Raw genomic sequence first — 23413 nt, 5'->3', positions numbered from 1 at the left:
CCTTAAACCTCTAGTCTTCTTATTTCTACCTCCCAAGTGCTGGGATTACAGATGTACACTGCCACACCTGGTTTATGCAATATTTGGCATCAAACCCAGAGCTATGTTGTATGCACTCTACCAAGATACATCTCCAATCTAATTCACTAGTACATTAACTATAACTACTATACATTTAAAGTTTATAGCCATGGGAGTACACACCTGTAATTCCAACACTGAGAAGATTAAGCCAGGGGAATTGCATGCTTGAGACCCAACTTACATGATAAGATCCAGCTTCTATTTAAAAAATAAAAGTTAAAAAAAAAAGAAGTTCTAAACTAATTGTTCTAATATCTACATTTTCTCTGAGTCTGGTATTATTGATGCCTTTATATCATGCCATATAGCTTTGTTTAGGTTTAGTTTGGGGAGGGGGACGTGATCTATGTAGCTTGGGCTGCTCACTATATACCTTAGGATGGATTCCTGATCTTCCTGTCTTTAATTCCAAGAATGTACCACCACACCTGGCTTGGCAATGAGATTTTAAACTACATTTCCATATGCCTTCTCACTTTTTCATCTGCCTTTTAGTTTTAATTAGGAAGAACAAATGAAGTGGCAGTAAATCTATCCCACAGTCAGGCTTCCACAGTCTGGTCCTGTGGCAGGAAATGCATCTCAGGCTCAGCATCTCAGAACCCCACCCCTTTCCTGAACGCATCTGTTGGCTGCTTCGTTTCTGTCTTCAGCATCCGTTTTGATCTCATCCTTTGGACATACTGTGCAGCTCACTCCTACAACAGAGCTGCTCCAGCCCACAACCTTCTGGTTTCTAGCAATTTCCACAGCTCCTAATAAGCCAAATCATTGTCTGTGGTACCTCATCCAGGAGTGATGAGCTGGTCTGGCACAGAAAAGAATCAGCACCATGGTTCCATCATCACATTCCAAGATCTTATCTGAGGGCAGCTTCTCAGCCCCATCTACCTCCCTGTGATCTGTGGTGCTTCTCCTAAAATCAGCCTTCTGGGGATTCTAAAGTAGCATCACCATATGTGAAGAGCTTGCAGTGGCTTTTGTCATTCCTGTGTGCCTGGATGGCCTTCACACAGTAGAACAATTTTCCCCTCTCATTGTCCCACAAGTAAATCTTGCCAAGGCCAGCTTCCTCTCACATCATTAATCAGTCTGAGAGATGCTCTGTACAAAGAATAAAGAAGCTGTGGGTTTTGGTCCCATGAGTCACATTCTTCATGAGGGATAATGAAAGGTGGGAACAAAATAAGCATTCTGCTATTGAGATGTTGCCTGAGTGTAGGCTTGGCCCAGACTCTTCATCCACCACAACCTCTGTGTGGTCCATGGTCCCAGTATCTTCATAGCCAAATTCTTCATCAGCATCAGTATGCTCTCAACCTTCTTCATCTAGGTCGTCCCCCTCCTCCTATTCCCTTCTCCTTCATCTCTTCCTCGATTTCTTATACCTGCTACTTGGTCAACTGCTGATCAAACCACAGGAGATGTGGCAGCTTCTCCATCCAGGCTTAGTTATGAGTCCCCAGACTTGCCACTCCTGGCCTCTTCGGCAGAAACTGAAGTCACCTTATTGGGATATGCCTCAATTGCTACATTAATGGCTCTTTGCCTACACTGTCCACACCTAGCTCCTTCTCCCCATTCTTATTCATCTCCTATTCTTGGTGATTCATAGCCTGTACCATCTTCATCTCCAGCTCCACCTACGGCCAGGACTTCAGGTAATTTTCGTAGATGCTGAAATTGGCAAACAGTGTAGTAGTTAGCTGTATCCTCGTCCTCCTCTACCACAGCTTGCTGGTTCCTCAAGGCCATTTAGAGATACAGACTTCAGCCATGCTAATCAGTTCTGCAGTAGGTCTGCTCCTTCCCCAAGTCACAAAATGCCACCTGGGCAGGTGATGCGGACATACATTGTTATCACAAGGCAGGAAGTAAGAGGCAACCATGCCTCCATGTTCTTATAGCGTGCCAGAGATCCTGTGTGTGGAAGTGAAACCTAAAGTAGGCCTGCTTCGAAATGGATGTGAATCTGCTTCACAGGACAGCTACTGCCTGGAAATGTATTTGCATAGTTAATCCCTGGCTCTGAGCCCTCCGCTTTTTCTCTGAACACAACCAGTCTTTCTGTATTCCTGGAGAATTACAGGGCTGTCCTTCCTGAGCAGTTTGAACACCTGTCCCTATAGGAGACAAGAGTCTGGGAAGAAGACTAAGTCTTTTGCTTTCCTTACAATGCCACCCTTCCTCCCACACACTATTAAGAGTGATTTTTTACTACTTCCTGCTCTTCCATGGGGTATTCTTATAGTCAGAATCTCTGGCAAGAAGCCCCCTGGATCTGGTACAAATTCCTCCCCTTCCTGGGGGTCCCTTGGGCTTCTTTCATGCTTGCCCATTCTCAACCTGTAGAGAAGCATTGTGGTACACATTGATTTCTTATCCATTTATATACCATCCCTCCCTGTCTTAATGACGGTCACAGAGCATGGAGTCCACATGCCCAGCTTCTCTTCTGAGAGGATATCTTCCTTCCTCACCACAGAAAATTTTCTTAGTCCGTGACCTCAGCTTTCTAATGAGTCCCAAAATCATTAAGCTTTTGTCATTTATCTGGGTTTTTTGTTTGTTTGTTTGTTTGTTTGTTCATTTTTCCTCTCACTGTTAGAGTAACAGTGATGCTCCTTCCCTATAAACTCAGGGGAAGCATAAGCCCTTGTCTCATCTATTTAGGATGCCATATCAAGCACCATAAGTTACATGGCTTATGGAAGACATGCCAGACATGTATTTCTCACCATGACAAATGCTGTAAAACCCTGGGTGGAATTGCTGGCTTATTTCCTGTCTGGTGAAGCCAACTTTTTGACCATAGACATCACCTTCTAACTCTGATCTCAAATGGTGGAAGGGGCAAATTATTTCTATTAGGACTATCTTTAAAGATGTTCTAATCTCAGTCATAAGACTTCTCCCTATAATCTACTCCCCTCCCAAAGCTACACCTACTACCACCATTATTTTAGAAAAGAGGATTTCAACACATGAGTTTATATGAGGTGAGGGTACATATTCTGAACATAGCACTCACCTAGCCTTCTATGGGCCAACAATGGTATCAACTAATACAGTTGTGATGTTTCTAGCAGGGTCCTTGCTATGAAATTCATACAGATTAGAATACTGAATCATCATTTTTACATCAGCTTTCAAGGCTAGGAAATCAAGAGCCATAATAGTGCAGTTATGCGCCCAAGGCCTCTCAGGTACTAAGTGGCAGGAACTGAATGCAAATCCAGATAGTTTGCCTCCAGTGTGGTATCAGCAGTGCTGTCATCTGTACTCCCAGAGGAAAGAGCCCAGTGCTGTCTCTTGTGTGTACCTTTCCAGGGTCATACAACCCCATTAAAATAAGGCTCCAGTGACTGTAGAAGGGAACAGTCAATGGCTGCCTCTTATCCTTAAAACTGATGAAAGGGGCTGGGAAGGAATGGCAAGGTGGGGGAGGGTGAGGGAGCAGGGAGGCAAGGGTGGCTCATCCATTCCTGTTTCTTCCTACCTCTAGGCTCACACACAGAAAATGTATCCCCTGACCATAATGAGAAAACTTCTTCCTTAGGCTGAACATGTCAGTCCCTGACAGGAAAGAAGGATAAACGACTTCACCGCTGTGGGATGTTTGCTCGATTAGAAGAAAATACAGTCTGTATTTCATATGATTTTCCCTAAGCTTCCGCCACCAGAACTGAAAGTTCAGACTCTATCAACCTACGACTTCACACTGTGTCTCATTGACTCCCTCTCACTGTGATTAAGCAATAAAAGCTTAAAGGGCAAAATCTATAAATTGTACTTCTCTGTATCCCACACGGTCCCCAGCACAAAGCTCTACAAATACCTGTTGAATGAGGGAATGGAAAGAGATTAAGTTCAGCTGTGTGGTCATCCAAGCAAACCATTTCAGAGCAACACTCTTCCTCTGGAAATTTGGGGAGGGGGAGGATACACAGAATTCAGGGGCTTCCTCAAAGATGGAAGAATGTCAGTTTTCAATCTTTTTACTAGCCACTTGTATTGATAAATGCATGCTTAGTGCTCTTAATAGCTTCACCGTGGAATGGAAGTGGCTTAGCAACAAGGTGCACTGTGGAGCAAAGTCAGAAAACCTGTGCATACACGAGGTAGCAGCTATCTCAGGGTTGTCAGGACTCTTGGAAATGCCATGCATTGGACACCTAGGGCTGGTGCACTTTGTCTCCAGGCATCAGTGGCTGTTGCACATCTGGGGACATGGTGACAGCCTTAGTTGTTTCTCCATCACCCGAGGGTGTGGTAACATCAACACCATGAGTTTCATAAACTTCTGTTAGTTTAGGGGTGACTGGCAGGTCAGCAGCTGCAGGGGTGACTCTAAGGAGCCCCTGCCTTTGCTCTCCAGGACCCCTGGCCATAAATAAGACAAAGGGAACTTGAAACCCAACTGCATGAATATTCTTTGCCTGTGCATCTCCCATCACAGCCATCTCTACAGCCTCAACAGCCAGGAGTAATACCCTCCTCCAGCCCACTAATGCAACCTGGTGTCCAAGTCATACCCCTGAAGCCAAGGCCTCAGTCTTCAAGGCACCCTGGACAGCTGCTCTGACAGGAAGGAAAACTAATAATAGCAGATGAGCAGCCACAGGCGGCGCCATGAGATAATCCACCAATAATGGATTTTGCTGAGCCACAATTTCCAACAGTGCAATTTCCAAATTCTAGATAGTTCATTTGATATTTCAGGGCACAAAATAAACAACAAACTCTTTACCTAGGAATATTTAACGTGTCTTATCGAGCACACCAATTGAATGTTCCTGCTAGAGTTGGCTTCATGAGTTCAGAAGAAATGCCAAGAGGAAGAAGTTCCATGGCCTATGGAACTCTGTTTCCAGGATTTGGAGGCCAGAGGCAAACCCTTAGGGAACTGAATCTCAATCCACCCAAGGGTGGAGACTATAGTGTGGAAGTAGACTCTTCAGTGTCTGTAACCAAAGGGAGAGGGTCCACAAGGCTGTCTACTGCAAGAAGCCAACCCAGCCAACTAGAAAAACCCATCTCTCCTTTCACTGCTCCCAGTGCCCATGCAGGATTCCTTTGCTTTCCCTGGTTTTAAATCTTCGAAACTTCATGTTCTCGTTCTGATTCTTCAGTGTGAAAGACTGCTGGACTTGAAAAGTATAAAATTCAGGTTCTTATATACATTTTTTTATTAATTAGTCAACAGGGATTAATACATAGACAAATGAAAATCGAAGAGTTGGCAAACTCTTGGTTATTATGAAACACTATAAAATGCCTATATTTAAAAAAATGCCTACATTCTTCACAGTCACTCATACTTGGTCCAGTACTCAAATTTTATCCTGGTAGCTGGAAAGATGGCTCAGTGGATAAAAGTGAGTACTGCTTTTGCAGAGGACTGGAGATTCCTAGCACCAACACCAGGCAGCTCACAACTACCTAGAATTCCAGCTCCAGAGGAATCCAGTGGCTCTGGCTTCTGGGAGCACCAGCACTTACGGGCACTTACCCATACACAGGCATGCATGCGTGTGTGTGTGTGTGTGTGTGTGTGTGTGTGTGTGTGTGTGTGTGCGCGCGCGCGCGTGTGTGTGTGTGTGTATACATTTAATTAAAAATAATAAATTTTGCTTTTTAAAAAGAGCAGGAGGAGTGGAGCAGGAGATAAAGTTCTGCCCTGAAGAGCACACATACTGCTGTTGCAAGAGAACCCTATGCACGACCACCTGTAGCTCCAGTTCTAGGAGGTCCAACATCCGCTCTGGCCTCCACTTCGCCCACATGCACAAACCCACACAGTTGAAAGCTTTAAGTTCTATGCTTAATAGCTGGAAAAAATATAAATAAAATCTAATTTGAATTGGAGGATTCTGGACTACCATCTAACTCTAACCATCATAAAATCCATATGTTAGGTATTATCACTATTATAGAAGGAAATTCTGAGACTATGCAAACCTGAAACATTGGAGTAAGTTTGATCCACTAGTAGATGGCAGGACTGAATTCAAACATGGGCAGTGTGAGTCAAGAGGTCCTTATGTCACACACAGCTCTTTTCTGATCCCTAAATGCAAAGCAAAGGTTATATTTGAATCCTGTCCATGAGAAAATGAGCCAGAAAAATCAAACTATGGCACATCTGATAGATTGTGTGGTTGGGTCTCACATCCTCCCAGTCTCTTGGTAACCTTCTCTGCTCTAAGGCTTCAACCATCACTGATGTGGCAGGAATACTTAAAACTCCATCTTTATGACTCCAGATCCATCTAGCCCACCCACCATGTTGGCATTCATTCAACAAATACTCACTGCATGTCTGTTTATCTGACATGAGCTATGTGCCTAATAGAGTATGGATTTTTTTAAGGCCTTTAAGAGTTGGTACCAGGGAGAAGAAATCAAGGAATAAATCAATCAAAATCTTAGCACTTGGTGCAATATTACATTGTATGAATATATTGTTCATCTAATGTGTCACCTTTTGGTATATTTAGGCACTTTCTTACTTTTTAAAATTATAGATACCATTGAAATTAATAACTTTCCAAGATAAATATGAAAATACTAGGCTAATAATGTAAAACAAAAACCTAACAGTTCAATTTCTGGATCAAAAGTCCTGTGAATTTTAATTTGTTAGGATTTAACAAATTGTATACCATAAAAAGTGTTGCTGCATCTACAGATTTAATGCAATCCCCATTAAAATCCCACCACAATTCTTCACCAACCTTGAAAGGATAATAATCAACTTTATATGGAAAAACAAAAGACCCAGGATAGCCAAAACAACCCTATACAATAAAAGAACGTCAGGAGGCATCACCATTCCTGACTTTAAGCTCTACTACAGAGCTATAGTTCTGAAAACAGCCTGGTATTGGCATAAAAATAGACAGGTAGACCAATGGAATGGAATTGAAAATCCTGATATTAATCCACGCACCTATGAACACCTGATTTTCGACAAAACAGCTAAAATTATTCAATGGGGCAAAGACAGCATCTTCAACAAATGGTGCTGGCACAATTGGATGAGGGTGTGTAGAAGACTGCAGATAGACCCATGTCTGTCGCCATGCACAAAACTCAAGTCCAAATGGATCAAAGACCTCAACATCAATCCAGCCACATTGAACCTCTTAGAAGAGAAAGTAGGAGGTACCCTTGAACAAATTGGTATAGGAGACCGCTTCTTGAACATAACTCCAGGGGCACAGACACTGAAAGAAACAATTGACAAATGGGACCTCTTCAAACTTAGAAGCTTCTGTAAGGCAAAGGACACAGTTGACAAGACCAAACAGCAGCCCACTGACTGGGAAAAGATTTTCACTAATCCCACAAAGGGCTGATCTCCAAAATACACAAAGAACTGGGAAAACTAGTCAACAAAACACCAAATAACCCTATTAAAAATGGGGTACAGAACTGAAGAAAGAATTCTCAATAGAGGAAATCAAAAAGGCTGAAAGACACTTAAGAAAATGCTCCACATCCTTAGCTATCAGGGAAATGCAAATCAAAACAACTTTGAGATACCATCTCACCCCTGCCTGAATGGCTAAAATTAGAAACACCAGTGATGACTCATGTTGGAGAGGATGTGGAGAAAGTGGAACACTCCTCCACTGCTGGTGGGAGTGCAAACTCATACAGCCATTTTGGAGATCAATATGGTGGTTCTTCAGGAAAATGGGGATTAGTTTACCACAGGACCCGGCAATCCCCCTCTTAGGCATATACCCAAAGGATTCACATCCATGCAACAAAGACATCTGTTCAACTATGTTCATAACAGCACTATTTGTAATAGCAAGAACCTGGAAGCAACCTAGATGCCCCTCAATTGAAGAATGGTTAATGAAGATGTGGCACATCTACACAATGGAATACTACTCTGCAAAAAAAAAAAAATAATGGTATCTTGAAATTCACAGGCAAGTGGAGGCACTTGAAGAAACCATCCTGAATGAGGTAACCCAGTCACAAAAAGAGGAACACAGTATGTACTCACTCATATATGGATTTTAGAACTAGATCAAATGATCACCCCCCTATAATTCACATCACCAGAGGAACTAGGATACAAGGTGTATTATAAGAGATTCATATAAAGTCCCTCACAGAACTGGGAAGGGACAAGTCCCCCCCAGAGCTCAGGTGAAGTGGGGGAGCAGCGAATGGAGAGAGAAGTAGGAGAAAATGAGGGGGAGGAGAGGAAGGCATGTGCGACCAGGAGGATTGAGCCTGGTTAGGAATGGAAAATAGGAAAGAGAGAGAGAGAGAGAGAGAGAGAGAGAGAGAGAGAGAGAGAGAGAGAGACAGAGACAGAGACAGAGACAGAGAGAACATAAAAGAGGGAGCCAATATTGGTTTGAAGATAAAGTTGAACACAAAGAAAGGTTGAGAGAACTACAAGACTGCTCCTAACTAACAATCTCAGCTTCCGTGGAAAGGCTATCATAAATGCCCTTCCCGGAGAGTGAGATCAACAACTAACTTCTCCATGGAGCCTTCAACTAATGCCTGTTGAAAATAGGAGCAAACACCCATACATAAACACTGAGTGGAACTAGAACCCAGAAGCAGATGGAGAGGACAAGACCATGCGGCAGAAGCACATAGAGAAAGCTTACCTGAACAAGGAGGAGCTAATGGCCACTAGACTGATAGCTGGGAAGCCAGCAGGGGACTGCCTCGGGCGCCCCTGAATATGGGTCTCAGCCAGAAGGTCTGAGCAGTCTGAGAGACCTCAGACAGTGGAGCCAGGATGTATCCCTGGTGCACAAAAGGACTTTGCGAACATATCCACCATGGAGGGATAACTGCCTTATTCTAGAGACAGGAGAGAAGCCCTAGTCCCTACTTCACAGGACCTGTCAGATCTACATGACCCCAACTGGATGGCATTCCCCTACATATGGAATTGGGGTGGGGGGATGGGAGGGGAGGGTATTTAGAGTGCATGTGAGAGGGCAGAGAAGGTAAAAGGGAGAGAAGGAGGGAGGGAGGGCTGGGGGGAGGGAGGAAGGGAGGAAGGGAGGGAGAGGGAACTGGGATCGACATGTAAAATAATAAATTAAATTAAAAAAATGCTTTGACTCCAAAATTTAGGTTGAAGGACAAGTTACTGGGGAAAAGGATTTCTATTTTTGTTTCCACAGAAAATGAAAAGATGTGGATTCCTTCCAGACTAATGTGGCTTGATCACGCCAGACCGCCTGAAACAGAGTACAAGCTAATCCTACATTCAAAACAGCTGGACAAAACAGCCCTACAGACTACAGCTAGGATATCTGAATCTTCTTCGAAACCCCCAAGACAGCGCCCCTTACCAGCAGGAAGTAGTTTGGAAAGAACGACGCCCAAATTCCCAAATATTGTGTATAAATGTTTGTTTTCATTTAATTGGACTTTGTTATATAAAATTAAATAAAAAAAGTGTTGCTGCAATAAGCATTAAAATGTATATGAGAAAATTAGGATTTAAGAGAGAAAATTTTGTATAAGCGAATGAGTCCCCAGATTTTGTTTTCTTCTGCCTTACACCAATTGGCTTCTTGATATAAGGCAGAAACTGTGAATTCAATCTTAACAACATGCTTGAATTTAGAGAAGGAAAGCCAAATCCAACTCCAAAGCCAGCATTGGCTTACATGAATTGGGACTACAGGAATCCTAGATAGTAAAGAGAAATAGATTTCTGTATAGAAATACTTTACTAGAATTAAATATTTTTACCATAAAAAAGTGTTGCTGATCTATGATTCCTATATAAAATCCTTACTTTTCTGAATTTTCTCTTCTATTAATGTGAGCTAGACACACTGTGTAAACACTATTGTGACCCTGTGTCAAATGAATTAACCTCTCCAGTTCTGTGTACACTCTGAGATTGGAACAGAGGACACAAAAAAACTCAAGAAGCACTTTGGAAAGTGAATTGCTCAGACCCTGTGCTCATTAGGGTGGAGTGGGAAAAGGTGAAAGGAAAGTTGGCCTCAAATTGCTGTGCATGTGAATAGAGGACAATGTTTCTAACTCAGCAGCAAAAGGCAAAATGAAGGGCAATATCTGAAGGCAAAGTCCTAAGTTTGTTGACACAATGAGTCAGAGAGGCCTGTGCTCCTGGAAAGGTTGCTACCCTAGTGAGGAAATGGATTCACCAGGAGGATGGCACAAGTTGGTTGGTTGATAGCTGATAGTATCAGCTTATATGATCACCAAAGAGACAGAGTTGTATACATGACTGTGAGAGATTTTTCACATTATGTTAACTAAGATGGGAATACCCACTCCAAATAGGAGGTTGGCACTCCATGGAATAGTATTAGCTTGGGCTGGAATTCTAAACAATGAGAGAGAGAGAGAGAGAGAGAGAGAGACAGAGACAGAGACAGAGAGAGAGAGAAAGAGAGAGAGAGAGAATAAAGTGGGCTGACCACCAACCAACATTCATCACCCTGTGAACAATGAGGCATCTGCCTCATGACTCATGCTTCCTTACAACTATGGACTGCACCCTCAAACTGTCATCCAAAATAACCCCTCCCTTTAAGTTTCTTTTGTTGGATATTTTGTCAAAACAACAAGAAGAATAATATACTGTTTGCCTCCTTGGTCTTTTGGTTGGGTATTTGGATGCTTGGTTTCTTTGTTGCTTGTTTGGTTGATTGGTCCTTGCTTGGCTGTTTGTTACTAATTTGCTTAGTTTGTTGCTTGCTTGCTTGCTTGCTTGCTTGCTTGCTTGCTTGCTTGCTTGCTTTATCGCTTGTTTAGTTAGCTGCTTGTTTGCTTGTTTTTCACCCCATAGTGCACTTAACACATTTTGGGAGCATTATAATTTCAACATATCCAGGAATTTTGGGGACCAGCTGATATGTAACTATCATAGAATTTTACAAATGCAAACCCATTTAAATAACAGCATAAATTTATGAGGATGATAAAAGAATTACCCCTATTACTCCCACCAGCAACATTCAGGTAGGAAACAACAATCTCAAATTCATAACATGCCATAGCCAAATCCAGTTTGCCCAAATCTAAATCCAGGGACACCCCCCCCCCACACACACACACCCATCAATGAGGAATCTTGAATCCAGAGGTAAGTAAACACTTGCCCAAGATCAAGCATTCTGATTCCCAATCAATTAACTTTCTCTGGAACTGAAGAGACCATTCTTCCTTACTAAGCTAGGGTTCGAGTCCTTTCATCGCCAGCCTAGGTGATGATGTCAGGCCATATCTTTTGTAGTCATTGTCATCACTCATCACTGTCTTCTCCTTTTCTTTTTCTTTATTTTTTTTCTTCTTCTTCCTCTTCTTTCTCCTCTGCCTCTTCCTCTCAATCTTTCTTTATCTCGGGCCTGAATTCAAATACTTAGGAAAGAGTGAAAGGGCCAGAGAGGAAGAATCGCAAAAGAAAAAGGATTCTGATAATAAAACACCTTGCTACATGAAAAGGTCAAATGAGTGCTCGGTTTCAGTCTGTAATAGGCTTCGATTTGAACAACCCCAGCCATGAAATACCAAGCAATTTTCTGACCTTTTTAGCTGCGGCTACAAGCACTTTGATTCTTGGGACAGTTTATGTGTATATTTGACACTAACTAAAAGAAACAAATTGTTTCTAGGTGTTTTGCTCCCATGATACAAAATGCAACCTGTAGACCTGAATGGTAGAGACTAGTGGTTGCTGGGGAATTCTGTCCATTTGCTTCATTTTGCTACTGCTGTCAAATATTGGAACACACTTTCTGAATCTGTATTGCCCCATCTTAATAATCTTACAGAAGAAGGGGTTTACCTTCCATATAATCCAAGAAAGCAAGATATTCATATCCCAGGATCCTCTTAGAGCATAAGACCTGGTCTTCATCAGTCAGGTGATACCCAGTCAGTACCCTGACTGGTCTTTGAGTGAAAACCTAGAAATACAAATAAGCAGGAAAAAGAAGCCATCCCAGAAGTAGGATCAACAATGGCAACAGAATTTTCTAGTTTCTATATACAGGAAAGCCAAAGAAAAGCACTATCTGCCCAATGTCAGTCATGGCCTCTGGCACAACACGCTAAGGATTGCCATGTCTTCACAAACCAGTGACTCACATGAGTTTATCAGCATTGCTGCCTGCTTCCTGTTTCCTCTTGCTTCTGTCCTTGTCCTCAGCCTGGACGTCTAGACTCATGGCAACTATATGAGCACGGCTATATCATTTAAAAAAAAAAAGATATGAAAACAGGAGCTGGAATACCTGAGGAGAAGGGGACCAACTGAAATGGGGGAGTGTAAGAAAAATAATGAAGGGAAGAAATAGGATAGCACTATCTTGTATACAACCAGAAGCGGTCAACATTTTTAGACTAATTTTAGAAACCCATTTTTGTTTATGCCAAACAAAAGCAGGTTATTTTTCAAAAAAAGAAAAAAAAAAAAAGCAAAAACAGGAGGTTTTTAAGTTATGGTTTGTCACAGGTGGAGGAGATATCACAAATGTCTGTAATCACAACATTTAAGGCAGAAACAGGGTATAGGCTGATTTCCTGCCCATATCCAGATCTGCCTCTAGATATCTCTATTTTAGTCAGAGACAACACCTCTGAAATGTCACAATAGTGTCCATCTCATGTTTCTTCCCAGCACCCATTACCAGATACTTCCTATTTTCTTTGACAATGACCACTTACTTGGGTCTCTTTTCCTCCCTCCACTCTCCCAGTGGCCAGACTTTAAGGCAGGGATTTAAAACTTCCTCCATACACAACTGCTACTGTATTTTAACTGGACTGCTTGTCTCCAGTGTGTGCCAAATTAATCTTCCCAAGACGCTGCCTCACCATTCTCCAGATGAAACCCTCGATGTCTGACTAGTGCCTGGAGAATGAAATCCAAACTACCCAGCACAACAATGAGATGGCTCATGATACCTTCCTGCTCCCTGTCTCTGTAATTTAATCACTACATGTTTCTATTCAAACAATTGTATTCGATCAAGGAACTTTTCTCATTCAGTTCAGGAAACCAGGCTAAGTTCCCTATGTGTGCTAAGCAGGTGCACTGAGACTCAGTGGTTAAGAGCACTTGTTGCTCTTGTAGATGACTCTGGTTCAGTTCCCAGCACCTATATAGTGGCTCACAACTATCTGTAACTCAAGTTCTGGGGTAGATGGGTGTTCAATACCCTCTTTAAATCTCCACTAGTACTAGGCATGCATGTGATATACATATAAATATGCAGTCAAAACACTCCTACACATTAAAAATAAATGTCAACATTTTTAAATTAAAAAATAATAACATACAACAGGGGGGCTGGGAAGTGGCTCAGTGAGCAAAGGCACTTGCCACTAAGTCTGACTATCTGAATTCAAGTCCCACAGTCCACATGTCAGGAGAAAAGAATCAACTCCTTCACATCTTCTTCTGGCCTGCACATATGTTCTGTGGCACACATGTTTACTTATAGACATCCACAAACATACACCAAATAAATAAATGCAATCAAAAATGTTTTTACAGCCACTGAATCAAAAAATATAATTCATTTTAAATAAGAAACAGAAATTTTAAAATCATACAGCTGCAAGATATTTATACCTTCAACATTATAGTAATCCACACTAAAGATAATTATCAAATAAGAATGCTTATTATATGCCACACTATATTCTAATATTAGTGTTGTCTATATAAACATTACAGCAACTTCATAAGGTGGGTGTTATACTCTTATTTACATAACGGAATAGGAAGTGTTGAAGGACTAAGAAATTTATTCAAAAGCATTCTGCCAAGCCAATAAATGCAGAGAAAAAAAAAACTAACCACTAAGAAGTTGGTTTTTAATACAGGGAATGCATTCTTAAAATAAGATCACTCTATGAGTAAGAGATATGTTATTTTGTGACATGTTTTAAATCAATTCTAGAAGGAACAATATTTCCAGTGTTAGTTTCCTACTAGAACCTTACAGACTACCAATGCTCCATGTAAAGCTTAAGCTGCTCATAAAACTTGTTACAGAAATGAATTGTAGGACCCACATTCTAGGACTTCCATTCCACATAACTTAGTGCCTTGTGCTTCTATTGAGCATCTGAATGTTGATGATAGAAGAGATACAACTGGTCCCTGATGTAGCTTTGAGAAATCCTCAGACAGGTAGTCATTGTGTGGCAACCTAATCATAACACATGGGCCCTGTTCCTTCTGGCTTCTCCACTCACTTGTTGCAGGACTAAATATTAATCTTGCCCACCCTCAGATGTGTCATCTTCTAGTAAAGAATGATGGAGTTGATGACCCATGCTGTCATTGAATAGCCACCTTTTACCAATGTGCCACTCCAGCAAAACCAAACTGCTTTTCTCACAATGCTCACATTGCTCAATTGATAGTGCCTGCCTGGAGCTCTGTTTTGGGAGGGAAGCCAAGATTCTATTTCAAAGGAGAAGGAAAAATAAGATGATCATTTGGAGATGTGTTGTGTGAGTGTGAAGAGGACCAGAAATAAGTGCTCAGGGTGTTTTATAATCTCAGCAGAGACACGCAGATCTGTCATGCCTCATTCAAACAGACTGTTTCTCTATTCAATCTGTCCCTTTAACCTCACCGGAATTATCCCTCTGGCTCCTCTTCAGAGGCTCCATAAATACTTTCTCATCACCTCTTTCTACATGCCACTGTTTGTATTTCTAACAAATAACGTTCATTCTGCTTTGTAATGAGGAGTAGCTTGTCTGCTACCCTCTCTTTCTCAAAGTAAAGGGCACTGGATCACTGTGCAGATTTTGTATAATAACAAACCCAAAGTCCTTGTCAGAAATTAGAAATACAGCTGCTGGTTGTTCCGGCCTACTCAGCTCTAAAATTCTAGGCTCCCAGGGTAAAATGCTATTAAGCATGGCTAATGGGGATAATGGGCAAAAATGCTGACAGAGTTCAGCACCATGGACAGCTCACAAGGTTGCTCTGTGCTCTACCACAGTTCTGCATAACCTGCCAGACTTTCCATCCTCATGGCCCTTGTAAGGATAGCTCAGGGGCTCTCCACAGGAGCATAGACTTTCAAAGTCTCCAGAAAGAGAGAAAGCCTTGTTTGTTCAGGACCTTTAATGCCCTCATCTAACTATCTGATCTCATCAGTGTGCAGAGAAAATGTTGAGTGCAGACTATGGGTCAGAGTACTTCCCCACTTAGTGGCTGCATAGAATGAGGTAAATTGTGTAGTATCTTGTGTCTCGATTATATAAATATATAGCACCTGCTTCACTGAGATTTAGTGAATATAAAGTTATTTTCATATAGTGCTTCGGACACCCTTGATATAGACTAAGCTGCCAGCGGTTAACTACTACCATAGGACCAACAAGCAGCTCTGTCTTGGCCAGTGACTTACAGGAGTTTGGAGGAAATCTTTCACTTCTTCAACTGCTGGGTAAGACAGTTTAAACCTGAAATATTCTTTCCAATATCTCAGTAAGTTTTTTTCCTCTGGGCTTTGGTCAGTTTTTGTTGTTGTTGCTGCTGCTGTTTTTATTTGTTTATTTTCAGTCTTTCACAAATTTATATATATGAAGAGAGCATTGATCATACTCTCTTGTCCTCCATCCCCCTCCTACTGAACCCCTTCTCCCCAACAAGTGCCCCTCCTTGCTTTGTATCTTTTTTTTAATGTCCCACTGCTTTAATTATGGTTGCCTTCATTAATGGTGTGAGTGTAAGGTTACTTACCTGAACAAGGGCAACTTAACAGTGGCAACAACACTGAGGAATATTACTTTCCATCCCCAGCAAGCATCGACTTCTAATAACTCCTCAGGGAGAGGTGACTTTGTAAGGTCTTACCTGGTCTTTGATGAGATCCTGGTGGGCCCAGTATTGTACATGCCTTATGCAGGTAGCCACTGCTGCTGTAAGTTCATAGGAAAACAGGCATTTCCTATCCAAAAGACAGTGCTTTGCAGCACTCTGTCCCATGCTAGGGCTCATACACTTTTCCCACCTCTCTTCCATGCTGCTCCCTGAGGTTGGTGGGAGGTGATACAGATGTCTTTTTTAGGGACAAGCCCTCAATAGCCACTTATTCTCAATACTTAGATCAGTGAGGAGTATTTTCCTGAACTGCTACCCATTGCAAATGGAAACTTCTCCTGTGTTATTTTGCAGGCTGTTAGCAGCCAGAGTTCAAAGGATCTGGGTCCTGGGTACCACATTCCCAAGACTTCATTTCGAACTCCTTGACTTTACCATCACAAATTATAGATGACTCCTGTGATAAAGGGCATAAGGATATGAACATGCTGTAGCCCAGGATTTCTTCACATTCAGAAAGCCTAACTGCAAACTTGATATTCATTCATAAATAAGAGACCTTTGTAAAAGGAGAGGAGGCAGAAGACAGCAGTGTTTCCCATCCCACTGCCCTGCATCCTGCCATCCATCATAGTCTTCCTGGGTATCTGTAGCCATTCTTTTCAATAACCATGCTTGTTGCTTCAATTGTTTGTAAAGTTTTGCATATCTCAGTTTTATGCTGAACCTTTCTTACTGAGTATTCCTGAAACAAATCCCTGACACATCCTCTGGGCAGACGTGTTTATGAGTTTTCAATTTAATCCCCAGCGACTTTGCACAAGTGATTTAGAAGAATTAAAAACCCAAACAGCTGCCTGGCCAACTGCAGTTTTTTCACATGAGATCATGGCTTTAAATCTCAAAATCACAGCATAACTTGTTATTAATAGCAGGGGATTTCAGCTCAACCCAGTTCTCTGGTCGGCTGCTAGAAATTCAGGTTTAACATCCTCTAGACTGTGAAATTAAAAGAAAAAAATCCTAAAAGCATGAGCATTTCCATTTCATTAGAACTATACCTGTCATGCTTTCTCTAACATCTCATAACATCATAGTGCTGAAGGTCCACGATCCATGTTTGAGGGGTCCTGCAACAAGTAATTCATCTTATCTTTTCAGCTTCAGCTTCAGTGTTAGTATACAGTGAGTGCTTGCATTTATTTCCCTCTTGCCACTGCAATGGGAAGAGTATCATCCCTGTTTGGTTGCTGTTGGAATTATTCATAAGCTTTTGCTTTGGCCAATGAGATGTTAGCCAACAACATGCAGCAATGACAGAAACTGTGTCCATGTGGTTGGAACTGAGGTCTTGGACTTCCACCAAACTCCTGAAGTACTTGTTCACTAGATCTAGAAGAAAAATGAGACGCATGATGAACAGAACTTGTAGCTCCTACTAGACCTGCCACAGCCAACTCACAGCCAACCCAACACATGAGCTAATTGTTTTAAATTTATTTCACTATTATCCCTTAGAAGCCTGTTTGTTTTCTAACGAGAGACAGAAAGGGAGTGGATTCAGCTGGAAGAGGAGGACCTGGGAAGAGTACAGGGAGGGGAAACCATAATCAAGATATACTACGTGAAAAACAAATCTATTTTCAATAAAAGAAAAAATAGCCTATTGCCATGTGTTACTGGGATTTCAAAGTCACTTGTTACAGCATATTGTAGTTATGGCAAAGTTTTCAAACAATGAACAAGTATTTGGACTGCCATATACTGCAGGACTGCCATATACTGACTCCTTATTGCCTAGAGATCAACAAGAAAGGAGCCACGCCATTTGCCACTAGAGATACAGTCGTTTGCTTCCTGCTGGGAAGAGTGGCATAACAGTACATGGTCACATCTGAAAATGCAGTCATGATTTATACTTTATTATTGCATAAAACCAAACAGACTGAAAGAGAAAATTGTCCAATTTTTTTAAAAAAAAAAAATTAAAGATCTTTATATAGTCCCAACTAGCCTCAAACTCAATAGCTAGCTAGCCAAGGATGACATTCAACTCCGGATCCCCCTACCTCTACCTCCTGAATGCTGGGGTTACAGGCATGTGCCACCATGTTCAGCTCCTCAACTTTGTTTTATACTCTCCTTCCCTGACCTTGTCTCTATCCCACAGATAAGTAAAATCCCTTCAGAGAAGGACAGAGCTGTCCCGATGTCATGCTGTGCTGAGGGGAAAAAAATCTAATCTCTACTGCAATAAAATGCTTTAGAATTTATAAGAATCAAGAATTCCCAATAAGCATATAATTGAACTTGTTTTTACTGCCGTGGTAGAACTGGGCTGAAAATTAAAAATTCATTACCTAGTGCAGTTTACAGAAGCTATGTTTCAGCTCTTTGGAAAAAGGCTCCCAATTCACTCAATTTAACAAACATAAGAACACAAACATTACCAAACCAGGTCAGATCCCCAGGACCTACAGCACAGAGTTCTCTGACAGTTGAAAAGGCAAAGTCATCCATGATGAAAAGTTGTGTTGCAAACAAAAGACCACCCTGGCTCTTAATAAATCATCCTGGATCTGTCATTCAAGCATATCTCTGATAGAAATAACTGTACCAGACTCGCCCTAATGTGCACATACGTGCACATGTGCACACATGCACATGCACACACATGAACACATACACAAACTACAAAAATAGAGATGTAAAGAGTCCATTTTCATATATTGGGGCAGTTTTGCTAGGCACAATTTTCTATCAGTGTGAGGATGCTGCAAAGCTGGGGTGGCATAAAATGTCAGAGCAGCTGATGTATCAGAAGCTAGGAAGCAGGGCGCTGAAGACAAGAAACACCTAACAGAAAGCCTGCCCAAAACTCTCAATCCAAGACTGTGTCCACATGCTGCAGAGTGAAACCACATGAGGCTTTCTAGGGAATGACTGCAATCAGCTTGAGAACAGACCAGGGACCCTAAAGTTAAAGCAGTGCTAGGGAAACCTGGGATGCTAGCCCTGTATAAAAGTTATTTAACACCTCATTAACTTCTCATACCAAACACAGACACACCAGAAAGGCTTCTTCTTAGGAGTAAAGACCATTAGCTAGGGTAAGGTCTACTCTCGACTTAGCTTAACAAAGCCGTAAACTAAACCCTGGAAGAGCTTGGAGGTAACTGCTTATAGGCTGAGTCCCAACAAACCAGACAGGCTTGGAAACCATGGAGGCTTTTCCATAAGACACAAAAAAGTATACAGCCAAGCCTATATTATTTAATTATTTCAGTGTGTGTGCTAAAGAAAAACAAGTTATCCTCAGAAGTTGTTGATAGAATTCAATGTGTCTAATGTGTCTACAATACACCATCAATAAGCCATGCGTGCTACCATGTTTGGAAGACCCTGCAAAAGAAGCAGGAAGGATGTAAGAGCTGTAAGAAGAAAGCAGGGCCCCAAAACACCACTTCCTAAGCACAACACAGCCAGGGCAATCACGATTTCACAGCAGCTCACATAAGTCAAGCCCTCTCCATAACCAGCTTAAAAGGAGCAAGGTTCTCACAGGGGTAGAGCAACCACTTCCTGTTGACCTGTTAGCAATGAATGAATTCTGGGGGATGGGAAGACAAAACATTCAGTCGAATATCCACTGGCAAGTCAATTAGACTCAAATGGGTTTGTTCCAAGTTCAAGTCACACTAACAGCCTCCTCACTATGACACTCCATGAGACACTAAACAAAACAAAAAGTAGTTAAAAAGGGAAAAGAGGTTCATTAAAAAAAATGGGACTGGTAGGGATGGGACAGAAATAAGAAAAGATTAGAGATGTAGTGATGCAGTGATCAGAATACAATATATGCATGTATGAAATTGCCAAAGAACAAAATTTGTCAATAAAAGAATATTTTAAATGTCACTATGGTGAACAAAGGAAACAATTAAGAGACTCTAACACTTGGACACTTACTCTACAGAAGTGTAAATTTACTTACATGCACTTAAAAGCATGAATACTGGGACTGAAGAAACAGCTCAGCAATCAATAGCACTGACTACTCTTCCTGAAAACTGAGGTTCAATTCCCAAAACCCACTTGGCAGCTCAAAACTACCTGTAACTCCAGGTCCAAGGTCTTCTTCTGGTCTCCACAGGCACCAAGCACATACATGATGCATTTGCATACATGCAAGCATAACACCCATATCCACAAAATAAATGAACACTAAAGGAACTATCCACATAATCGCCAAATTCTGAAACATTTGAATATCCTTCAGGCTGAATGGGTAAAGAAATTGTTATATGCACATACGTGTAATGCCACTCAACAATAAAGAGAAATCGGTTCCTGGATCCAGCACCAAGAGGGTCTCTTAGAGGCTTGATACTGGGGACATTAGTCTCCAAAGAGTGACACTGCCTGACTCCATTTACATTTGGGGAAAGGAAAAACCATACCTAGGGAGAGCAGAACAATGGTTGCCAATGTTCACAAGTAGGGAGGACCCAACTACAAAGAGCCTCAGCAGAGTTCCCTAGAACAATAGTCTTACATGCATGGCTGGTGCCTGTGGAGGCCAGAGAGGTAATTAGATACCCTGGAACTGGAGTTATAAATGGTTGTGGGCCTACATGTGGATGCTATGAATCAAACATGTATATTCTAGAAGAACAAACAATGTTCTTAACTGCTGAGTCATCTCTTCAGCTTCAATATGTCCTGATAGTGGTAGTTACACAAATTGATAAATGTATTTAAACTGATAGGACAAAAAAAAACTAAATTTAACTGCACATTAAGCTTTAAAATAAGCATAAAATCTGAAGGGAAATAAACAAATGAGGTATTCTATGCATATCCATTCTAAAACATTGAACATGAAAAAATTATCATAATGTACCAATGCAAAAGTTTGCAAAATGTTATAAGCAAACTATGCACAGGAAAGCAAACACAACTCACTATTAAATATGTGAAGGGATGATGGACTCAGCTCTCACTCACCAGGCTAGCAAAGATCAAGAACTGTGAGAATGTGTCAAGTTGCTGATTGGGCTTCTGTTGCTGGTGGAAGGTAAATTTCCATGACTTTAATGGAGGAGATCTATCAAAAAGTTTAATAGATGCATGTGCCAGTTCACAGATCAAATCTATTTATTTATAGATTGTGTGTGTGTGTGTGTGTGTGTGTGTGTGTGTGTGTGTGTGTGTGTGTTTCTGTGGGTGCATGCCATGTGTAGTTGGGTATACATGGAGACTAGAAAAAGGCATCATTTGTCCTGGAGCTAGAGTTATAGATGGGTGTGAGTTAAATGATGCTGAGTGCTCAGAACTGAATTGTGGATCTTCTGAAAGAGCAGCAAGTGCTCTTAACCACTGAGACATCTCTCCAGCCCTAGAACAAATATACTTCTAAAAAAATATGTTGCAAATGTACAATGACCTAGGAGCCAGATAACGTTTTGTCAAAACTATTTTTAATTTGTTCGATGTAGGAGACAACCTAAAGGCTGGTTAAACAGTGGACAAGGTATATAGTGCAGCAGAATGCAAAGCAGTTACTACAGTGAAAGAGATTTAAAATTCTGCAATTACATGTTTTACATATAGCACATTTCTGTTTGATTGGTGTGTATTCATTTCACATAGTGTTAGATTTCATATGGACCATATATCCACCTCTTGTCTTTTCACCCTCTAGTTCTGTCTTTGTCTCCCTCCCACTAGTCTCTTCCCTTCCCTTAGAGTGTCCTCCCTGCTTTGAAATGAAGCATTAAGTGCATATTGTTAAATAACCAATACAAGGAAGAAAACACACTGAGGCAGTCCATTTAAAATAAAAATGGATCAAGGATTCCCAAGACTCCATGTGTGAAATAAGACATCCTTAGTACAATGCACAGGAAGCTGGATGTACAGGTTGCCAATGCAGAGGACCTGGTTGGCTTGGGATCTGGGGGAAGAAGAGGAATATGTTATATGCATCCTTTCATTACTTTAAAATTATGAGCCATGAAATTGAATGACCTGTTTCTAAGTAAATGAAAATTTTAATCTATCCAACCTCTTGGGAAGCAAAGCATTCTGGCCTAGATTATTGGACATTGATCCTGTACTCACTGACACTGCTCATGGTGTTACAGCAACAAGTCCCACAAGACAGGGATCTACATAAGCCTAATCCTATCAACCATACTTCTGCCTGTAAGGTCAGCTGTGGTGTTATGGCTCTGGTACAAGAAAGAATGCAACAGCCAAATAGAAGGAATCCCCTTACACTAAAGACATACATGCACTGCTTATTTTATTATTCACGAAGTTTGATACTCTGCTACAAAGGCTAATTCTCCCATTTTCAATTAACCTGTGTAAGGTTAATCATTCTTTTTGTTAGAAATAACAAACACTTTGAGTCTAATAGAAAAGGTCTAATACGAGCTACTAAATTTTGCCCTAAACATCTACTCTTGACTAAAATTCTTGGACTCTTAGTAATATAGATAAATTAAAACAACAACAATAATAATAGCTAAGATAATTGAGCACTTGATGCATGTGATCAGTCTTTGTGTATATCCTTAATATGACCTACCTCATGTATAACTATTTGAGGTCTTACAGCTTTGGGAGTCGGTCATAGACCGGAAGAACTAATCATGCATAAACACACATGCATGGGCTCACAGAGATACCATTTCTACTATAAAAAGATGGGAGCTTAGAGCAGTCAGCTTGCATAAGCATTTATCCCATTAGTGACGGACTGAAGAGCCACAAATTCAGGTCTAGACAAGGATGACCCAAAAGCCCATGTACAACCATTTATCACAGACAACCACTAATTGCAGAGTCTGCACTGGAGAAGGAGTAGAGGTATTCATTCTATCAAATTTCCCCCACCATAACGTTATCTCCCCCCACATTCTATTCCACAGTTACTCAGCCACACTGAGTGACAAAGAGCTCATGGTCACCCAAGGTATCCCAGCACACCCTACGACAGCTCTAATTCTCTTCTTTCCATGGAGATATAACTCTATTTCCATAACATTCCCTTTTGATCGTTGAAACAACACATGGTAGGCATCCTAATTCTTCATAGGAAGGCCTTGGCAGACTGAGGGTCTGGCTGGCATGCCAGCATTCATTTCTCCTTTTATAGGTAAGTTTTAAGACTCTCCCTGAAAGGATTTGTGAGATTTCCAAAGGTGCCCCCCCAAAATCTCTAGGGCCATCATCTCACTATCTCTTTAGACTTTTAGATCTCATAGATCAACTCTCTTGACGTATAACCAATCCATAGTAAAACATACAGAGTTTAAACGTGACAGCGCAGAAAGTTTTGACAATATGCACAGACTCATAAAACCCACACCTCTGTAGAAATATGGACTATACGTATCAACTCAAAGAATTCACTGGGGATCTTTATTGAAGAATAATCCCTGGTCTCATTTCTACCACTATAGATTAATTTCTTTCCTATACTTACATAGT

The 23413-nt window shown here is 41.2% G+C and overlaps 1 pseudogene; it reads left to right on the top strand.

Annotated features, from left to right (window-relative positions):
• The window catches only part of LOC127218733 (ameloblastin-like), a 31463-nt pseudogene extending 26284 nt beyond the window's left edge, over positions 1-5179 (top strand).
• The last annotated feature ends 18234 nt before the right edge of the window (positions 5180-23413 follow it).

This window comes from Phodopus roborovskii, unplaced genomic scaffold (assembly GCF_943737965.1).
Source record: "Phodopus roborovskii unplaced genomic scaffold, PHOROB, whole genome shotgun sequence".
NCBI classification, from domain to species: Eukaryota; Metazoa; Chordata; class Mammalia; order Rodentia; family Cricetidae; genus Phodopus; species Phodopus roborovskii.
The sequence above is the reverse complement of the archived record's forward strand: the minus strand, read 5'-3'. Positions and strand labels throughout refer to the sequence as shown.